The following is a 22,352-nucleotide window of genomic DNA, read 5'->3' as shown; positions in this document are numbered from 1 at the left end:
AAAACAGCAGAGCACAAGGGCTCACCGACCCACATCTCATCTTCTGTTTAGTATTTCCCTCCGCCTGGCATGGTACATATGCACGCAGCTGTAGAGTGTCAGAATGTAAGTGCCAGGGGGCGGGCTAGGCCTGACATAAAGTGCTCTGAAAATAGGCATTGAATGAATGAATGGAAGAAGAAACAGAGGCTCAGAGAGGGCAAGTAACTTGCCCAAAGCCACAAAGCTAGAAAGTGGTGGAGAGAAAGTTTAAATTCCATTGTCTCTGGCTATTGGAGACCCCGGTATCTGAACTGCCATCTCCACTCCTCCCTGCTCTTTAGAGGCCCCCTTCCCTTGCCCCACACACCTCTGCTGTCAACTGCACCCATCCCCCATTCCCCACCCAGGGAGCATCAGGGGCCCCACCAGCCCAGCTTGTGGTCTTTTCTAACAGGACAAACCTGCAGAAGGAGAAAACGACCATGTCACCCATAAGAGGAGAGGGTTCAGGCAGGAACAGGAGAGAGCTTCATCCTGCTGGCTTCTTCCGAGACTCTGGGACTCTGTGCACAGCAGCCTTCAGAAGACAGGAGAGCTGGCTCTACCTGTCTTGCAGATTTGGAATCTAGGTCATTCTGCTGCCTCCCCTCCCCCTCTGGAAGACAAGCTGATTTCTCCTAGGGTCTCAGAGTGGGAGAGGGGACGACAAGAGAAAATGTTTTAGTGGGACCTACACCCTGTGTGCTACTGTCAGGAACATTTCATTTTGAAGCCAATATAATTTATGAGATGCAAATGGATTTAGCATATAAAAAAAAAAACTTGGAAAAGGTACAAAGTGCACCTCACACCCTTGCGCTGAGGCGTGTTTGAGGCTCCATTAATCATCTCAGACAAAAGAGATTTAATCTGAGGCTAGGCAGTCTAGGGAGCCCCAGCAGAGCTCCCCAAACCCCAGGGCTGGCCGGGAGCAGCGGGCGTTGGCTGCGACTCCAGCCCTGGGTGCTCAGCACTTGTGCTGAGCCCTTGTCTGAGTCACGCAGTAGATGAAATTACAGAGGTTCCTGCACATGATGAATCAGAAAGCAGGATCAAGCCAAATATTTGGACAAGCCTTGCCCTGAGTGGAGCAGGAGGGAGACTGAGCCGCCAGCAGCCTCCTGCCAGCTGCCTGCCCAGAGATGGTTTCTGACAAAGTGCCGCCGAGGAGCAGGCTGCTGCTTAGAGGGGAATTAGCTCCGATCCATGATGGCACCCTGCAGTTGGATCTCTTGGCCAGGCCAGCGCTGGGAAAGAGGCCCAGAAGCATCCCAGAACCCTGAGCCGTGATTCAGTCTCACCCTCAGAGGAGGGGGCTTGTGTGGGTGCAGCGTGCTGAGTTGGGGGGGAGGAGATAGTTCACTTTGAGTCACGCCATCCGCCTTCTTTTCTGGGAGTCATCAGGGCGGCAGGCAGCGTTTCCTGCAGCAGTGAGCTGAGGAGACTACGCAGCCCTCCCGCCGCTCCTGCCTAGGCCGTGGTGGGGACGCAGGCGGACGCGGTGGCCACAAAATGGGGAAGGAAGTGAAGCCCTGCGCCCTGTGCCAAGGCTTTACTGCTGCGAAGACTTTCAGGAGAGGCTAATTGCCACCCTTTGCAGCTTCAAAGCCGGGAGTCTTCAAGGCTGTTCAGAACAACAACAACCAACCAGTAATAACAATGCTATCTTAGGTTTGTCTGGAATCTTTATTAATTTTTTAAAGTTAACTTCTGAAAGAGCTCAACATTCTTGCGGTTATTTTAAGCTACATTCTCCCCTTTGCAAGGAAGCTCCCAGGAACTAAACTAGTCCTCATTGGAGAGAGCAGATAAATCCCTACAAGCAAAGAGTTGCTGTTGATGAATGGCAGGGATAGTGCCCATATGCTGTGGGCTGACTACGTGCTAGGTCCCAGATCCATGCTTCCCATGAGAATGTCCTGGGCAAGCCTCCTGAGAACCCCTACAAGGTGGGTGCTACTATTTTCCCATTTTGCAGATGAAGAAACAGGCTTGGGGAGGTTATATAACTGACCTAGACCATACAGCTAGAAACTGCACAGCCAGAATTTAAACCCAAGCAGTCAGACACCCAGATTATATTCTGCTTCCCAGCAGCTCTCCCGATTACAACCATCTGCAAAATGACCACGGGAACAGTGTCAAGCGATACCTACAGTTCTAACCCTCAACCAGGTGATCAGACCTTGAAAAGACCAGACATTATGGCTGCCTTTGGGATCCTGGCCTGCTCTCGGAACCTGAAGAAGGCTGAGGGGAGCTGGCTTCCTCAGAGGCCAGAGAGTCCTCATGGGTCAACCAGAGTCTAGCCCACGTGGGCCAGCCCTGCTTGCTCAGAGACAAGACTCAGCAAAAAACCCTCCTACCCAGACACCCTCTGAGACAGCAAGGCTGCTGAGCTTGCTTCCGGAGAAGGTTTGCCTTTTGGAGTCAGGGAGCCCCAGCTCTGGCTCACTAGCTGTGAGGTTGTTCCTATTCCTGTTGCTCCACACAGCCTCAAAACTTGAGGCCTAAAAACCCTATTTTATTATGCACATAGATTCCGTGGGTCGAGAATTCAGACAGAATTTAGTCACAAATAAGAAGGCTCCACTTGCTCCATGATATCTGGGGTCTTGTCTGGGAACACTCAGAAATGTGGGTAAGGGCTTCCCTGGTGGCGCAGTGTTAAGAATCCGCCTGCCAATGCAGGGGACACGGGTTCGAGCCCTGGTCTGGGAAGATCCCACATGCCACGGAGCAACTAGGCCCGTGAGCCACAATAACTGAGCCTGCGCATCTGGAGCTTGTGCTGCGCAACAAGAGAGGCCACGATAGTGAGAGGCCAGTGCACTGCGATGAAGAGTGGCCCCCACTTGCTGTAACTAGAGACAGCCCTCGCACAGAAACGAAGACCCAACACAGCCATAAATAAATAAATAAATAAATAAATAAATAAATAAATAAATGGATCATCATGTTAAAAAAAAAAAAATTGTGGGTAAACCCGGGGGTTAGGGGGGGGATCTATAGCTGGTGGCGGGAATCATCTGGAGGTGTCTTGGCTCACGTGTCCAATGATTGATGTTGGCTGTCAGCTGGAACCTCAGCAGGGCTGTCACCAGAATACATACCTGTGGCCTCCTTCTGTGGCCTGGGCTTCCTAACAGCATGGAGGCCTCAGGGGAGTCTGCCTTCTTACACAACAACTGTATTTGTTTGCTATGCCTGCTGTAACCAAGTACCACAACCTCATGTAGCTTAGAAAAACAAAAATGATTATCTCACAGTCTGGAGGATGGAAGTCCACATTCAAGGTGCTGTTAGGGTTGGTTCCCTCTGAGGAACGTGATCGAAGGATCTGTTCCAGGCCTCTCTCTTTGGCTTATAGATGGCTGTCTTCTTGTGTCTTCACACTGTCTTCTGTGTGTGTGTGTGTGTCTAAATTTCCGTAAGGATACCAGTCTTATTGGATTAGGAGCCAACCTACTGACTTCATTTTAACTTGATTATCTCTACAAAGACCCTATTTCCAAAGAAGGTCACGTTCTGAGGTACTGAGAGTTAGCACTCCAACATATGAATTTGGGGGTACACAATTCAACCTATAACAACAACTTAGGGCTCCAAAGGCAAGTGTCCCAGGGGAACCAGGCAGAAACCACATGGCCTCTTCTGAGTAGCCTTGGAAGTTGAGCTTCATTCTATTGGTCACAAGCGAGTCATTAAGGTCAACCCAGATTCAAGGGGAGGGGGCAGAGACCCCACTTCTTAGGTGGAGGAAGGTCAGGGAACTTGTGGATTTTTTTTTTTTTTTTTTCCTGAGGTGGATATTATCTCTATTCCTCTTTTACAGGCAGAGAAATTAAATTTTAGCATGCTGAGGTAGCCTGCTGGGGGTTTGAGAGTCAGTGCATGGTGGAGCCAGGGTTGGATCTTAGTGTGGTAAGTTTTAGAACTCCCCCAGTGTCCTTGCACAGGTTAACTCAACCTCTGTAAGTGCCAAGTGTCTATGAAATGGTGACAGTGATGCCCAATTCACAGAGTTGTTCTAAGGACTGAATGAGGTGAGTTGGGTAAAATGCCTGGCACATCGCAGGAGCTCAGTTAATGCTAGTTTTTCTCATCCTCCTCCTTCTCCTCCTTTTTCTTCTTCTTCTAATAAAATATAATTGACGTATAACATTATATTAGTTTCAGGTGTATAACATGATTTACTATGTGTATATATTGCAAAATGATCACCACAATAAGTCTAGTTAACATCCATCACCTAGCATAGTTAAATTATTTCTCTCATGATGAGAACTTTGAAGATATTCTTATCAGTATCATTAATCTTAGCTGTGGAAACATGATGTCAAGAGCTTTTGGGGGTAGGAGTAATGGAAAAACATCAGACTGAAAGTTAAAATCTCTGGATCTTAATTTCAGCTGTGGATGTTTACAACTGCTAACCTTTATTGCAGCCTTATGATGTATCCAGCCCAGAGCTGAGCATTTCCCCATTTGATCCCATTTAACCTTCACACCAGCTAGCGAGGTGCAGAGCTCACATTTGAACCCAGGAGCCAATGCACTGAACCTCTATGCTACCCCACCTCTGACCAACAATCTGTAAGATTTTTTCCAGCTATAAACATACGTAGCCCGTAGTAATGTCCTGACCTGTGTAATAATGTAATGACTCATGTTCTCATGTGGCCAAAGAGGACTTTATTTCTCTATACCTGAACCTATTTCCTATCTTTAGGTTTCCTATTTCTCCCTGATGACAAAAATTATAACCTAGTCATTTTCATGAAAACCCAGTAGAATTCAGTGATTTCTCAATTTAGATTAAAGCTTGTTGCAATTTAGGGTTTTCTCCCTGAGATGACATCTCAGTTCTGCAGGGAAATTACGGATCTTCATGTCCAGGATATGCTTGGTCCATGATGGTGGTAGAGACAAAACTAGGTCTTCCTAAATCCTGTTTCATTTCCTCCACCTGAGCACACAGAGGACTGCATTTCCCAACCTCCCTTGTAGTTAGGTTGGGGTCATGTGATTAGTTCTGGTCAAGGGTCTGAATGGGGAGATAAGGTATGCCATTTATTTGCTAAGGCAATGAAAAGCCCTCTGTGTGACTTTCCAGTCCTCTTCTCTCCTGCGTGAGGCCACCCTGGAGGTCGTAACTAAGCATTTGGATCTCTGAGTCATCACTTGGAAGGGAGCTACCCAGGAGGAGGAGTAGTGCATCAGACCTAAATGAAGGAGAAACAAACTTTCAAGTACCAAGGTACTCTGTTTGGGGGTCTGTTTGTTACTGCAGCATAGCTACCCTATCCTGACCATAACAAGAGTCATCCTGTGCTGGCCCCCTCTGAGATATGCACTGTTCAGTGTTGACTATCAACATTGATTTCCGCTGGTATCTATTGAAGCAACCACCACTTCCTCATGTCAATGTCTATGGGATTGAATATACCTTTATCTGGCCTCTGGCTTGCATGGCTCAATCTGCCACTGATGACCGTTTTTGTCACGCCCCCAGCACCCCTTGGGCCACCAGCTTCTACTCTCTTCTTACTGTCATATCCATCAGAGGGGCATATGAGGTTTTGGCTACTCTCCCAATCTCTGTAGGACTTCAGGAGATCCAACCCAGGCTCTTTCACTCAAGTATCCCCACATCCACTTGTTCTCAACTGCTCTCCTCCCAGGAAGCTGGTGCAAGGTTTCCCTACCTTAGATTTCCCCAAACTCATCTAGTGTTGTTCTTTTTTTTTATCTTCCCTTGATCCCGAGTCACCTTGAAAGGACAGAGAGAACCACAGGCTTCTCCCTTCAGACTCCTTCTCCCGTGCCCTTAGCAACCTGAATCTGGTCTGCATGGCAGGTGACTTGTTTGGATTCTTCTCCTGTCCTCTTCCTTCTATTATTCGGGGGAATAAACTTTATGCTACAATTTCTTTAGAGTACTTTAGTTTCTCTTTGAAACCCAGCAAACATTTCTTTTTCAAAAAGCCTCACTCTTTGTGATGGTTAACTTTATGTGTCAACTTGACTGGGTCCCAGGGTGCCCAGCCTCTTGGTCAAGCATTATTCTGGGTGTGTATGTAAGAATGTCTTGGAAGATTGAGTTAATTGTCCTCCCCCCACCCCACCTTAATGTGGGTGACCCTCATCCGATCAATTGAAGACCTGAATAGAACAAAAAGCCTGAGAAAGATGGACCTTCTCCAGCGGGACTGTTGGGCTGGGACACCAGTCTTGTTCTGCCCTCAGACTGGAAGTTACACCATTGTCTCTCCTGATTCTCAGGCTTCAGACTCAGGCTAGAACTACACCACTGGCCCTCCTGGGTCTCCAGCTTGCTGACAGCAGATCTTGGGACTTCTCAGCCTCCATCATCACATGAGCCAATTCCCCATGTAATTAAGAATTAAGTAATTATAATGTATTACATTTTACTATATCATATTATATTATATCACAGCATATTTTATGTGCTATTGGTCTGTATCTTTCTTTGGAGAACCCTAGCAAACACTCTTACAGAGCAAAATCCTAGATTTACATGATTATTTTCTCCTTTATAAGTTTTAAAAGTAGATTTTGAAACTTCAAAGCCAAGAATTTGATTCCTTGGTATTTGTACTCTGTTGCATTTTCTCTTTCTCAGGAAAAGGAGACCTCTGGAAGAACCAGGGCAATAAGAACATGCTGGGGGTTGGAAGGAGGATCCTTAATTTTTATCTCTGAACAAAATTGTGCTGAATAATGAGGAACATTTGCATCATGCTGATGTGCTTTACTCCACTCACAGCTCACAACAGCCTGTCACGTAGAAATTACCCATCCTTGACAGGTAAGGAAGTTCAAGTGCCTAGCCCAGGATCAAGTGGCAATGCCTGGGCCTGGGGAGGGTGGTCTTTCTTCAGGGCATGTGTCAGCACAGCTAGAAAAAGAAGCCTCTACAAGGAGAAACCAAAGGCAAATACACGGAGCCAGTGCACGCCAGGGCAAGCTCCAAGTGTGTGGCTGTGCCCAGCGAAACCTCAAGGGTCCTCAAGACCAGCGTGTTTACAGGCATCCACGGGATTCAAAGAGAGAAGAAGGTAAGCTCCAAGAACATGGACCCTCTGTTCTAGGCAGTGCTGTGTCCCCGGGGTCCTAGAGCAGCATCTGGCCCACAGCAGGCACTCAAATGGTATTTGTCCAATGAGTGAATGAAGGAAGAGAAAGAAATGGGACCTGCTCTCAGGTCCCTCATCATTTGGCTGAGAAAACCAATTTCATGAAGAAGGAAAATAGGAGAGCAGATGAAGCACTAAACCAGGTGAAAGAAACTCTAAGCAAATATGAATGCAGTGAAGAAAAACAATCAGTATGTGGGTAAGGCCACCTGCATATCATAAATGTCACATCTGTGTCACACAACTGAAGTGGCTCCAGGGTTGTCTCTGTATGACTTACAGAAATCATGATGACTGGGAGTTCTGTTTTCTGTGTAGCTGGTATGAGAACTATTAAGGAGAGGCTCAATTTGGTGGGGAAAGTTTGTTTTTAAGCAAATTGGGATAGAGTGAGTCTAAAGTGTATACACAGAGGATGGCTGCTTCAGAAAGGGATAAATGATTGGGCATTTCTAAAACCTCACGAGGGAAGAGAAAGCAGGGTCAGACCCTGAAAGGAGATGGGTAGAGTGTGTCATAGGGGAAGGTGGTCCCGAGAAGAGTCTTGTCTTTTGAGGCTTTTGTCAAGCAAAAAAAAATGTGTGCTGTGTGATGTCCCTTCACCAAGGACCACTGACACCCCAGGGAGATGACAAAGGGCCTTGGATTTCTGGTGGCAACAGTGAAGGATGCAGGACTTCTAGCTCCTGGTTGGAGTGGAGCTGAAACAGAGTCAAACACACGTGATCATACCTTTCCACAAGATTGGTGTGAGGGTCAGTAAAGTCAGTGCTTAGTACCTAGGACATTTACCACCTGGACCAGGATGAGGTGAGATGGGGGGACTTAAAAAATTAGGTCCTGGAGGAACAGGAACGGAACATTAGTTCATTCTGTATAGTGTCTAACCAGTCAGGGAAAACTCACAGCATAGATGCTGTCACTTTTTCAGGCTGTGCCCATGGCAGACATTGCTAATGGGTTTCAGCACTTTCTCATCCAGGCCAGACTCACACTTAGAACCTTCTCAACATTGCACCCCAGGTAACCACTACCAATGGAACGTTGTTGATTTAGGACATTAAGTCAATCCACCTTCCTTGGTCTGACCCAGAGGCCACAGACAGGCAGGCAGCTGATGAGCTGCGTGGGGACTGGAGATACAATGGGTTGTTTTTTTATTCCCTCACATAAGATTTGAATTAGCGATGACATTTTTAATTGGGAAATTCCACATCAATATCCAGATTTCTGGCTTCTCTTGAAAAATTAGAGTGTCTGGCAATGTTGCACTGCTGAGGAGCGGCTCTTCCCCCACACACTGTGAAGGCTGTGTGCTGTGCAGTTTGCAGGTCCTCTGTGGCCCCTGTTGGCCTTTTGGATTGCCCGCATCCCCGCCTCTCAGCCTAACCAGCTGAGCATTGGCAAGAGAGTGGCTCTGAAGGCGGCCCAAGTTCGAGTCCCACCTCTGCCCCTTAGGCATCGAGTGACTTTGGACAAGTCCCTTATCTTTACTGGGCCTTGGCTTTCTCATTTGTGAAATGGGGGATAACAATAGTACTTACCTCATCAGGTGGCTGTGAAGATCAAATGAATTAGAACAGTGCCTAGCACACAGGAATCACTAAAACAAGCTTAGCTATCATTGTTAAGCCTTTGAAGTTTCTGTAAACACTGGAGAGCCTGTCTACAAGTCCTGAGGAAATGAGGCGCAGAAGGGCCAGACAGTGTCCCCCCCATGCAGGAGGACTCGGGGTCCTTGCTGGGGGCAGGTCTCTACCACCCACCCCAGGGCTTGGAAGCAGCTTTCTGTATCTACAGCACTCAGAACACTTGCAGTGTAGAGTATGTATTTGAGCTCAGGAAAAGGAAAGAAAACGCTTGTTATTTGACCTCACTGTTTTAAGGGTAGGCCTGGAAGGTGCTCCTATCTGGGAGGAGTTACAAGATGAAGCTAATCAGTGTAGAAACGTTGGTTGGAATGTACACTCAGAGCCAGGGAAAGGGGTCTCCGGCTTCTCTAATGACATACTTTAATGGGGTGGAGATTCAAAAATACAAACACACAAAAGCAAAAATAAACACGCAAACAAAACCCAGCAGCACCAAGGCAAGCCTGAGAGGCAAACGTCAGCCACCTCTTACTTTTCAGTCTAGGGGGTGCTCTTCATGCTGATGCTCAGTCTTCCCACCCCCCCGAAATACCCTTCTGTCCCACACCCCTCAGCCTGCGAACATCCCGCTGCAGCTCCGGGAAACCCAGAGCATCCACGCTGGCCTCTGAGACCACAGGGGAGACTTGGTGAGGACGTGCCTGGGGTGGGGGCCTGGGTAGCACGTGGTGGGGTGAGTAGCAGCCGGGGGCACACAGGTATTATTCAGGGAAAGGGGTGTTTCAGGGAAAGGAGCAAATCTCCCCTCCCTGGGGAGGCTGAGCCCAGACTGCTTTTGAACAGCATACCTTGTTTCCTCTCTCCTTGAGAGAAAAAAAAGGCCATTGGTTCTGCTCGAAATTCAGCCAAATGGGTTCCTGAATGCCTGTTGGGCCTCTCATTTCTCCGGCTTTGCCAGCCTCTGCTTTGGGTGTTTACAGGTGAGAGAGGGTAGATTTAGATACACCTGTGCTGGAGGGGAGGGGAGGGGAGGGGAGGGAGAGAGACACTCCATGTGGAAGGACACAGGGGATGGGGGACCCCAGAATAACCAAGGAGCTCACACCTGGTGGAGGTGAGAGAAATGGAGAGAGAATAGATGTGAATCCTACAGACTCTCCAAACCTCCAATCCCTGGAAGTGCCCAGCCACCTTCTCCCATGTGTTCTGTGGGCCAGTGCCCCCAGCCTGGCCCTGCACGCAGCCCACGTCCCCAAACCCTGGCCACAGGAATGAACTTCTCTGAGGTTGCCTGGGCTCCTATGGACTCCACCTTCCTCCTCTTTGCTCCTTCTATATGTAATTCATGGCAGGAGGGACATGCCATGTCAAAATATTTTTTCTGGAGCAGGTTAGCTAGCTGTGGGGGGGGGGCGGGGAGAGGGGGCAGGCGTTTGCAAGTGGGCTCAGCAGTCTGGGAGGCGAGCGGCTTGCCAGGGTGCCAGGCAGCACTGTCGGCAGTGCATGCAGCCTGTGCTCCTGGCACACTGCCCAAGGGAAAAATCTGAACTTTCTATGCGGAGCTCCTGCGCCTGTGTGTGGCCCCACCCAGCTCCGAGGCAGATAGCAGGGAAGCCAAGGCACGGACTCTAGCTTTGAACCCCTCAGGGAGAGGAAGCAATCTCCTGGGCCAGGGTATTTGTAGTGGGTATAAAACTTACAACTCAGATGTGCAGGAAAGTAACTTTCCTTATTTTCTACAGTAGAACTCAATTTATTGAAGAGTTTCATTTCTACTCAGCGGTGATGAGGGATGAACCTCATCCCTTCAGGAGAGCATGGTCACAGGAGTTTACAGTTTAGTCCAGTGAACTCAAGCTCTTTGGAGAGATGCTCAGTCTTTCCCGGTGGCACATGGAGTGTGGGGACGCCCGTGTACAATCTTGTCTGGGCCCTCTTGTTCGCACCGTGGCCTCCTTTGGCTGGCGGGAAGCCGGGCAAGCGCCCTCCCTTCTGGGATTCCTGCTGGGGGTCCCTATCGTTCCTCACTCCAGGAACAGGGAAGGGAGCAGAGGCCACACACTTAAGCCTCAGCTCTCTTACTCTCCCTCTCTCTCCAGACTCTTCCTCCAGCCCAAGAAAGTGGGATGGGCTGCATTCCTGTGCGGCAGGAAAATTGCCCATATGTTACATCTTGCTCCTTTCCTACTTTACAGCTTAAAAACAAAACTCTCCATTACTATGATGCTCCTAGAGTAGTCAAATTCACAGAGGCAGTAGAAGGGTGGGTGCCAGAGGCTGGGGGGAGAGGGGAGTGAGGAGTTGCTTAATTGCTTCAAAGTTTCAGTTTGGGAAGATGATAAAGTTCCGGAGATGGATGGTGGTGATGGTTGCACAACATTGTGCATGTACTTAATGTTACTGAACTGAAAAATGGTTAGGATGGTAAAAATGAGTAAGATGGTGTATATTTTACCACAATAAAAGCTCCATGTTTAGTCTTTCTGGATTTGGTTCTTAATATATAACAAGATGCTTTGGGAATTTAGAAGAGTTCTTTCTCTCAAGTACCTGGCTCTTATCATTGAAAGACTCAGTCTGGAATGGGCTTCAAGAACCCATCCAGGATGTCAAAAAAGGGACATCGTCTCTTTCTCTTGTTTATCCAACTATGAATTATCTTAATCCTCCCCTTGCTGCACCAGGAGACCACTGATAAGGAAGTGTGAAAAAATTTAAAACTCATTAATTAGTTCTACATGATATCTCCTATTATCATTAACCATGTGATAGATGTACTGGGTTGGTCAAGAGATTTAAATTTAGTCTTGTCTCTAAGACTGGTTGAGGCATAAGATGGTCTCCCTGTTGTTCGCTGATGGGATCCCTTAGCTTTAAGAATGCAGAGAGAGGCACAGGGTCTGGTAGCCAAAGTGGCAGCTAATCTCCTTATTTAGGTATTTAGAGCACCTCGCCCTTCTTTCATTCAGCACTGGAAAGATGCCATCCCATAGTCTGCTGACTTCTACAGTGTATTAGCTTCCTTTTTCTGCTGTGACAAATTACTGAAATTTAGTGGCTTAAAAGAGCACAAATTTATTATCTTGCAGTTCCAAAGGTCAGAAGTCTGAAATGGGTCTCACGGGGCTAAAATTAAGGTGTCGGCAGGGCTGCATTCCTTCTGGAGGCTCCAGGGCAGAATCTGTTTTTTTGCCTTTTCCAGCCTCTAAAGGCTGCCCGCATTCCTTAGCCCGTGGCTCCTTTCCAGCAATCACGTTGCTGTGACCTCTGCTTCCATCATCACATCTCCTTCTCTGACTTCCTGCCTCCATCTTATAAGGACACTGGTGATTACATTGTGCTCACCTGGGTAATCCAGGATACTCATCTCAAAATGCTTAACTTAATCACATCTGCAACGTCCCTTTAGCCAAGTAAGGTAACTATTCCCAGATTCCAGGGATTAAGGCATGGATGTCTTTGGGGGGCCATTATTCTGCCTGCCATGCATAGTTTCTGTTGAAAAGCCAGCCGTACAACTTATAGTTACTCCCTTGCAGGTAATGACCCTTCTGCTAATAATTGCTTTTAAGATTTTATCTTTGTTTTTGGCTTTCAACAGTTTGACTATGATGTGGCTAGGAGTGATTTCCTTTGTATTTATCCTGCTTGGGATTTGCTGAGTTTTTTTCTTTTTAAAGAGTGGGTTGATTTTTTTTAATTGGTTTTAGAAAATTCTCAGACATTATCTCTTCAAATATTGCTTCTGCCCATTCTCTCTTCTCTCCCTCCAGGCCTCTAATGATGGCATGTTAGATGCCCTTGGTGTCTTCAACGAAGAGCTGCTATTGGCCCTGCAGGGGCACCACTGTGTCCGGTGGGATTGCTTCTCTGAAAACTCCCGCTCTACCACCTCAGGACTGTAGGCCATGCGGTCATGGGGACTGAGAGGGTCTTACCTTACAAGCTGACTTCTTGGGAGCCCGTCCACAGGTCAGTGGCCTGAGCCATTACTCCATGCAGGCGCTTTGCCCACTGGCCTCCTTTAGCCATGTCCAGGGAGGCTAGCTTCCTCTCAGGAGTGGGGCCTTGCTGCTGCTGTCAGCAGATGGGACCAGGCCGGGGGGACGCCCCCTCACCAAGGACCCAGGAACCTTAGGTGAACAACAGAAAAGTAAGAAGTTCTAAGGAGATGGGCTGGACTCCAGGAAGGCCTCCACCCCCAGCAGGGGAGAGCCTGGCGCAGGGCTCAGCAGGTGGACCAAGGATGCTATTTGTTCCCCAGATGGGGCCCAGCAGGAAGGATGGCAAGACTTGGCCTCCAGCCCCAGGCAGGCCCAGCCTCACAAAGACCCCCAATGGAGCTCGGCAGTGGGGACAGGGACTGCATGGGGACAAGGCCTGGCTTGGTGGACTTCCCTTTTTGCCAGCTGGGGTGGGGCGCAAGCCTCGGGTTTGACTGGTGCTGGGTCGGTAAACATTTGGAGAACATGAGCATCGGAAATTTCTACAGTAAAGTAGGCAGGGGCTCTGAACCATTGAGATTTGGACACTGATGTTGGAGACTTTTGTCCCTTGGGGCTGGTGACCTGTGTGCACTGATTCTGTGGAAAGGGCCACTGCCCTGGGACCTGGTACACAAAGGAACCTCCACGCAGACCCACAGGCTGACGAGAGAGAAGAGCTGCCATTGTGCTTTCGGCAGGAGGGGGCAGAGGGGACTCAGACCACTTTTAACAAAGTGACAGAGCCCACGGCCACCTCCTGTGCAGAGAGGGCCAGGGCCACGTGAGGGTGGCTGCTGCCAGACTGGAGAAACAAGGAGACCAGTCTGATCCTTCAAAACAAGGAGACATCCACATTTGTAACTGGGATAAGAGGAGAACTGCATTATTTATGAAATAGCTCAGCCCAGGGTTAACAAGGAAGAAGGAGGCCCTAAGAGGGGAAAGTGGTTTCCAAAGCATCCGTATTTCACTGAAAAAAACACACACAAACTATGATTTAGGGTGTGCTGAGGTTTAGAACCGGAGATGACTCTAGTGCAGTTAGACCATGGGAGAGGGGATGAGGGTGTGGGCAGGGCGGGCAGAGGGACAGAGAGTGGGCGAGGGGCCAGGGGTTGATCCTGCAGGCTCCCTGTGGGAGGGGGGCACATGCAGGGGACACTCCCTGGGCATAAAGGAGAGTGTGTGTGCATGGATGTGTGTGTGTGCCTGGTGTGTGTGAATACACTTTGAGTGGATCAAGGGACAGAGGGAAGGTGCACCCCCAAAGATGCAGAGCCTTCTGGGACTTGCATGTTAATTCTGTTTGCCTGGCTAATCTGCTGTAAGAACTTGGGCCAAGACTCTGAGAAAATGGTATTTTTCATCTATTTTTTTTTAATTAAGGTATAATAAATTAAGGTATAAAGTGTTCAGTTTGATGAGGTTTGGTCATTGTATATGCCCATGTGACAACCACCATACCCATCACCCAGAAAGTGCCCTCATGCCCCTGATCACTTTTTGACTTCTATCCATGTAGATCAGTTTGCCTGTCCTAGAAATTCATATAAATGGAGTTGTACAGTATATGCTCTTTTGGGTCTGGCTTCTTTCACTCAGCATAATGTTTTTGAAATTCACCCATGTTGTGGGTTTAACATGGGTGAATTTAAGTGGTCCTTTTTATTGTGAGTAATATTCCATTAAATGGATATACCATATTTTGTTTATCTGTTTGGTTGATTCTTATGAATATGACTACTATAAGTATTCATGTTCAAGTCTCTGTGCAGCCATATGTTTTCATTTCTTTTGGGTTGGCACCTAGGAGTGGAATTGCTGGGTCATATGTGGATGCATGTTTCCCACTGTGAGAGGCTGCAGAACAAGTGTCCATGCACTGGATGGAGTTCTAGTTGGCTCACATACTTCCCAGCATCCACTGTATTTTATTTTATTCAGTCTCGTGGATGTGAAATGGTATCTCACTGTAGTTTTCATTTGCATTTTCTAATAATGACTGATGATGTTGAGCACTTTTTCATGTGCTTATTGGCCATTCATGTATCTTGTTCATGAGATGCCTGTTGAACTCCTTTGCGCATTTAGAAATTGGGCTGTTCATCTTTTTGTTGTTGTTGATTTACAGGCATTCTTGATATATTCTAGACCCTCCAAGGTTTTTCAAAGTAAAACAGCAGCTACTAGTCATGTGACCTCTGTTCCTTAGGCTGAATAATGCCACCCCTCCCTCCCACTTCATATCATATCCTTTGGGTGGTATACTGGGTTTAAAATGCATCCACTGTGTTTCCATGGTGGAAATGCTAAATTCTATTTAATCAAACTCAGCTGCCTTTCAAGGCTCTATTCTACTGAAAGTAGAAAACAAAACAAATGAACAAACAAAAGCAATCTTACTGTTTCAAAGTAAACTCCCATTTAAAGACTTAATCTCTTTCTTATAATTACTCAGGCAATTCAGGATTTAACTAAGTTAAAGTCCCTTTCATATTTCTATCCTCTCAAAAGTCTTCCTGTTCCCACAAAAGATGGTCAAGAAGTTGTTTCCGTTCCTCACGGCAGCAGGGTAAGCCCTCCTGGTCCACTCCCTGTCCTCCAGGTTCAAGTCAGACTGTGTGAGAGGCACGTGGGGTCAGCCATGGTCCCTGGAGGTCAGCTCCATCCCTGGACCCATGCTACTACTGACCACGACCATGCCTTGGCCTCGGCTATAGGGTCTTGTCTCCTAACAGGCAACTGTATTCCTCTCCCTCCACCCTCTTGGCACTGCTGTTCCCACTCCCAACCTACACAGAACATGTAGGATCTCACGCAAGACACTCACCGGCTCCAGGGAACCTGGCCTACGGCATCTCAGACTCCCTCTCCACCTAAACGTGCCACACCAGCATATCCCTTCTACTGAAGCCACCCATGTGGGTGTAGGTCACCCTGCACGGTGCTCTCAGCCTGGAATTCTAAACCAAAAGTGGAGCACAAGCTTGTGGATTCTTCCTCAGGCCATCTGCTGTCTCCTGCCCTGACTACAGTGTCTTCATCTAATTTTGTTGACTAAAAATGTCTCTAAATGTCTGACCCCCACATCCCAGACCAAGAAGAGCTGTTCCCTTTCCTGTGGGGTTGGGAACAGCTCTTAGGTTATGCTGCCCATTCTTCCCTATTCTAGTAAAACCTCCATGTTCATCCTCCAAGATTGTTATATTTAAAAGATATCTATTTGAGTTTAGGAAAACCTTTCTTCTCTCAATGGCCTGATCTTGCCATTGAAAACTTAACTTTCGAGCCTATTGTTTTGGAGCTTGTTTGGACACGCGAAGTTGAACATCCTCTCTTCATGCCAGTTTCTCCTCTTTCCTGCATCCCAGCTACCACACATGAAAGTGTTGGAAACCATGGCTAAAGAAGGAAAAATCACAAAGAAGGAGTGGGAAAAGAAAGCACATTAGTATTGTTCAAGGTATTAATCTTAACACACATTTAAGTGGCAACTAGGAAAGACTTATCGCTTCCTTTAAAAAAGTCATGTATTCCCGCACCCAGCTCCAGCTTTAGTTCCCACTTGGCCCTCCTACGCTGGACAGGCCACTAGACATTCCAAGCCTTTTGGCTCTCAAATCCCCTTCTTGGCTCCTGTTCATGGTAGCTCTGCACCCAACATTGCTCCACTTCATGCAAGGATTTTCTCTAGTATCCAGCTCCATGGGACCCGTCCTTCCTGGGCAACAAAGGGACGGGATATAGACCCCAAGGGAAGGCACTCCTGAAATCCTCATTTCTTGATAATGCAAGTGAGCCTAAATAAATTTAGACAGGGCACATTGTGACCGCCAGCCTACTACACTGCTCTTGTGTAGTACCCTCCCACAGTGCATCAGTGTTGCTCGGTGTGACTGATAGAATAAGACCCAGTGAGAGTATGTCATTTCTGAATCTAGGTTTTAAAACATGGTGGCTTCTGCCCATCTCACTTGGGTCACTCACTCTGGGGGAAGCCAGCTGCCATGTTTTGAGTACACGCAGGCAGTGCTATGGAAAATTTTACATGGCAAGACACATGAGTGAGCCATCTTGGAAGCAAGCCCAGAATCACAGCAGCAGTCTAGTGTGGTAGACAGGGCTTCTCCATCCAGACCCAGCAGCTCATAGAAGAGGAGGTAGAGGCTACAATAGGTTGGATGATCCATCAACGTCACACATCTGGTCAGTGCCCAAGCCACGCCTTGACTCACAGCCCCATTTTAGAGAAATGGATTGGTCTTCAGCTCACAGTGTTTCTCAGACTTCACCATTAACACTCCCTGTGCCCTAGATTCTCCATGCCGTGGAGCCTGGTCATCAGGAGACCCCAGGACATCCTGTGGTGGGAGTCAGGGACTAGGGTGGGGGTGCTGGGCACTCCAGGTTGAGGAGACAATGTGGCTAAAGGCACAGTGGTGAGAAAATGTGCAGCATTTTTGGAGACGATCAAGTTGCCCGCTGCAGTGGAAGGCTGGTGCCTCATGAGAGGGTTCCTTGAATATGGTACAAAGTGAGGCTTCCTGGAGCAAGCTGAGCCTACCTAGGGCCTGCACCAAGACCTTGGCCTCGAGTTCACAACAGGCAGCGTGTCTGTCCTCGAAAGTGGAGGGTACCAAGCAGCAGACACCCTGGGAGGATGCGTATCATCAGCCCCAGCATTGTGGGGTCCAAGGAAGATGCCATGAAAGCAAGAGGCAGAGTGAGGGCAAACTGTCCACTCATACTTGATCAGAGGAGATGTTTCTAGAACAATATGAGACTGGAGGGCACAGAGGATGGGCCCTGCAATGGCAACTGGGGCTCTGGGGCTAGCCCCAGTGACCCAAGAATGCTGATCTTTTGGAAGAACTTCCTCAGCGGGCTCTCAACAACCTCTGGGTCTGAGCTTCCATAAAACAGAGGCTGAAGCAGCAAAGGCAAATGGAAATGCATTTGGCTTTGTTTCACCTCGTTTTCATTCACTGCAGCATTTTTTCTTCCCAGGAAAGCAGAGAATTTCCCAGAAGAAGGGTCCTGGACCTTCTAGATGACCTACCTGTAGGCATTAGTTTTCAAGGCCAATTTGCAGTCATGTGTTTCTTGCCAACAGGTTCAGAGATGTGACCTCATCAAGCTCAGAAAGCCTGGAATTCTTCAAGAGAAAGACAGAGCTGAGTTGGAGGAAGGATGGTTCTCTATCTCCGATCTCCACCCTCTTCCAGAACCTACCACGTACAAAGCTAGGATAACCCCAGGAGGTGAGAAGGTATATATTTTGCAGACTCATGCAAAGTTTTTCTATTATCTAACTTAACTTGGTTCCCAACTACCTGTTTACATTCAGTCACCACCAGATTTTTCTTAGTGCCTTTTGGGTAAAAATGGAATAAATTAGGGATTTTTGTTTCCCATTCCTCTTTCCCTCCCTTCTCTCCGGGTGTTAAGTGGGAGGAGGCTGCATTATGGGTGGGAGGCACTGTGTGGCTGTGACCAAGATGTCCAGTGCTAATTGGCCCCACGACATTGGCACCTGTTCTTCTACACCTGTATCTGTGCCCCCTCCACTCTCCAGCTGCCAGGTCCAAGTAGATCCCTCTGTGTCCTCTTTATCCCACCACCAAGACTCCTCAGCTTGCTTTCAGGCACCACACCCCTCCCTGGCACAGAAACATTTGTTGTCCCACCCTGAGGCTCTGGGAGACAACCTGTGGCCCGTCTGCCTGGGTCCCTCCATGCTCTGGTTGCTCCTGCTCTGGTGTCATGGTGCACATGGGCTTCTCCAAGAGGCTTGTTTCCCTTCTGTCTCTTCCCCTCCCCTTCAATTTATTTGTTGAAGAAATCAAAGCCTTGGCTTTTTTGAAGAGTATTGTCACTGTTAAAAAAAAATCCATCAGAAATTCAAATGATTTTTTTTGTCTCTTTCTTTGTGTAGAGGCTGCAGGCCAACAAGGAAAATAGGATAAAGAAAGGAAATCTCAGGTGGGGGGAAACAGATGCTCTTCACAACAAAGTTCTTAGTAGCAATCAACAGAAACCAATTCTGGCTAAATTACAAGAAAGGTCTTGTAATTTTATGTCTCTTAAAACCATATAGGACGACTAACAGAATTGCGTGGAAGCCCAGAGGGCAGGTTCAAAGCTGATCTTTGAAGAACAACAAGTCAAAGCACACTGCAGAACTGGGCTGATGGGGAAGCCCCACCACTGGCCATGAGCACTGCTGGGAGCCATGCTGGGCTGCCACCGCCACTGCAGCCACCACCAACTCTTTCCTCCTGGGTCACTTCACTGGTGCATTTGCCTGGCAATGAGACGAGGCCCCACTTTGAGCCCCAGTTGCAAGGCAGGCTAGGAAGAGAAGTATCTGACCATCCCAGTACCTAGGAGTGGAGGTGGTTTTTCAGCTCACAGACTCATACAGTTGACAATTCTCCAAATAAAAGATGCCAGGAAACCAAAACAAATGACCAGGTTCTCTTTTCACATAAGAAACACACGAGAGGTGGGTCTCAGGTGCTCTACCCAAGGATTGGAGCTGGCTGGCAGGTGGGAGGCTGAGAGGACCAAGACATTCGGTCTCGGGAGGGTCAAGGATTCAAGGGGCTGGAAGGGGTGGTACAAGAGATGCGAACTACAATGAAAGACACTCTCCCATTGAGGAGCACATCCTCTGAGGACCAAGTATGGGCTGGAAGATATGACTAAACTTAAGGAAAGGACTATTATGCCCAGGAGTGCTTGGCTGGCCAAGAGCAAAGTTATTTCTTAATGGGCTGCATAGCCCCTCCCTCCCATTACTAGGGAGGCATGCAACACTGAGATGAAACCAGATTCTGCTGGAATTAGGTCAGGGCAAGGGGGAGACGTGAAGACCTCAACTTTTGGATGTGAATGTGAGAAACCACCTTCCCTCCGCCCATGGCAAGACGGAGAGGGGGCAAGGGCTCCAGGTGGGGTCACAAGGCAGCTCCCCATTGGTCCACACGATGACATTATTCCTGCGGCCTCTTGTCGACAAAGGATAATGTTTCCACTTAAATGTCACCTCTCCCAGGGAAGCAGTCATGACTGTTTTGCAGCCTGTTGGGAAGGTCAGAGTATAAGCCATCAGATGACAAAGGAGAACAAATGTTTCAGGGTGCTGCTCTGGCCATTCCTCCCCTGTGGAAGCACATGGTCTGCCACTGGAAGTGGCCCCTGCAATCCCCGTGTGCTGGGATTGCCTTTCTTGCTGATGCCACCGGCTGCCTTTGGTTAGAAGCAAGACAGCCTCATCAATTCCGGTTGCTGTTAGGAGCTTTTAAAAGAGATGTCGGTGGCACTTAACACACAGCTGGGGCCAAAGTAAGGGCTGGGTAAGTGCCCGGGCTATTCAGCTGGAAATTACATCCTGCTCAGGAGCATAAATGTCACATTCCCCAGGCCCCAACACAGGCAAACTGTGCTGGTTTCCCAGGACTGCAAATGTTCTGACCAGTGGCCCTGTGCTTGCCTTCAGACACAACCTGTCTCCGTGAGGAAGGCCAAGGTGACAGGAAACACGGAGTGCTATCATTGACCTAATCTTGCAAGACCTAGCCAAGTCAAAATGCATCACTCCAGAAACCCTACAAAGGACATGATCTGTGAATCCTATCAAAGGTCATCTCAATAATTCAAACCGTACAACCAAGAAAAAATGCTAATTTAATGTGGTTGAAACCACCCACAGGCAGGTGCTTATTGCTGGTGAAAATTAAGACTTGCACATCTCTGGAGCCTTAATTCCAGAGATATTGGATACACAGGGCTTGTCCTTTCGTGGGCAAATAACCCTGTGTCGTCTTCTACTGAATACAATCGCCTAATGGCAAATTGAGTTAGTGAGATCTTAAATGCAACCGAAAGAGATTTACAGACAAATGGAGATGTTTCATTTGATTGCATAAGTAAATCAAAGCCAGAAATGCAGCAATCTGAGAAAAGACTCCCAGGCATGAGGAAGGAAGACTGAGTGTGGCCATTTCTTCAAAAGATAAAGGAACCCCACCCAGCTTGTCCTTGGCATCCTCAGCCTCCCCTTTCTAAGACTTTCACATCTTGGGATTCCCTTGGGTACCACCAATCCCACCACCCTAGAGCACAAGGGCCCAAAATTTGTTCTCAGAATTATTCACATGCAAGTGTGAGTGACTGATATCAACCAAACTGGGAACCAGAATCAAATGTGAAACTCAAAGGAGAAAACCTCCAGAGAAACTTCAGAAATCCTCACTGGGAGATCTGGGGACCTGCATGGGGAAGGGGCTCTTCATACTCACTGTTTCCATGAAGGGACAGAATGACTGTACTCACTGGGTCTGAGTGGAAACTCCAGCTCTGCACCTTCCTTCGTATTTGGCCTTGGGGTAACCACTTGGAGCGGTTGTGAACTTCCTTATTGCATCAACAGAAAGGGGAGACCCACAGACCTCTCAGGCTGGGGATGAAGTGCAGTCCTGTTTGTGGGGGGTTTGGCACATCAGGGTGTTCATAGGACTAAAGAACTGTGACCTGGACACTGGCTCTTCCAGGCCGTGGCCAGAGCAGACCAAGTTCTAGTGGAAAAATTTACCTCCGTCAAGGGCTGTCCAGAGGTTGGTGCTTTGAGCGGAAAACCAATATCTGGCAAGCAACCCACACGCAGTCTCCGGGAGCTGCAGGTGTCTCTTGCCCCTGTGTGTCCTGAGCACTAACTCTCTTAACAAAGTATTTACTCATTGGCCTCCTGGAGCTTGTGCCCGGAGGCCTGGCCTTGGAATGAGTCAGATTGTATGACACCAAGCTCTTTTGTTCAGAAGTGATACAGGACACGGAGTTCCCATGGAATTAGCTCAAAATTAATTTAGCCACAATGGCTTATAATTAGATTTAATTATAAATTAAATTATTCGCCAAGGACTTTTTACTTTGTAAACAAGTACCTTGGAGTCAAAAGGGAATTTTTTTTTCTATTCTCTAGTCTCTCCACAGGTTTTCACAAAATTGTGGCCAAGGAGAAAAAGTGATTTGGATATAGCTTTGGATGAGAAGCCATTGCTTCCAGCCACCCTTCAGGTACTCCTGCTTTTGGGAGGAGGGCGCTTTTCCCACACAGCCTACTGGGCACAGACAGACAGGTGTTCTCTGCTGCAGTTAATACATCATCCAAAAATCACCCCGACTTCCTTCCAGAATCCCCAGTGCTTCTGCGGAAACATCGATGGCTGAAATTAAAAAGTCCAAAGAACAAGTTCTAGTCAGTCTGGGCTATAGTCTTCTCCAGAACTCCCATCACCAGTATTTCTTAGAACATGATGCTCTGCTATACCATTGTTGGAACATGAAATTATTGTAGGAATATACTTCTTATTTTAACAGTTACATGTTCATTTTAAGGTGTATTGAAACAAAAATCACTCCTCAAAGCTGTGATTTCATGGTAATATCCAGATCTTGAAATTAAAAGGTAGGTCAGTTTGAAGAAAAGTATTAGCTAAATAATAAAATAGATGACATGTAACAAAAAATGACTAAAGTTTGCTAAATAATGTGTCGGAGCCTAGCTCCTCAGAACGTGATTATCAGACAGC

This window comes from Eschrichtius robustus, chromosome 1 (genome assembly GCF_028021215.1).
Source record: "Eschrichtius robustus isolate mEscRob2 chromosome 1, mEscRob2.pri, whole genome shotgun sequence".
Lineage (NCBI taxonomy): Eukaryota > Metazoa > Chordata > Mammalia > Artiodactyla > Eschrichtiidae > Eschrichtius > Eschrichtius robustus.
The sequence above is the reverse complement of the archived record's forward strand: the minus strand, read 5'-3'. Positions refer to the sequence as shown.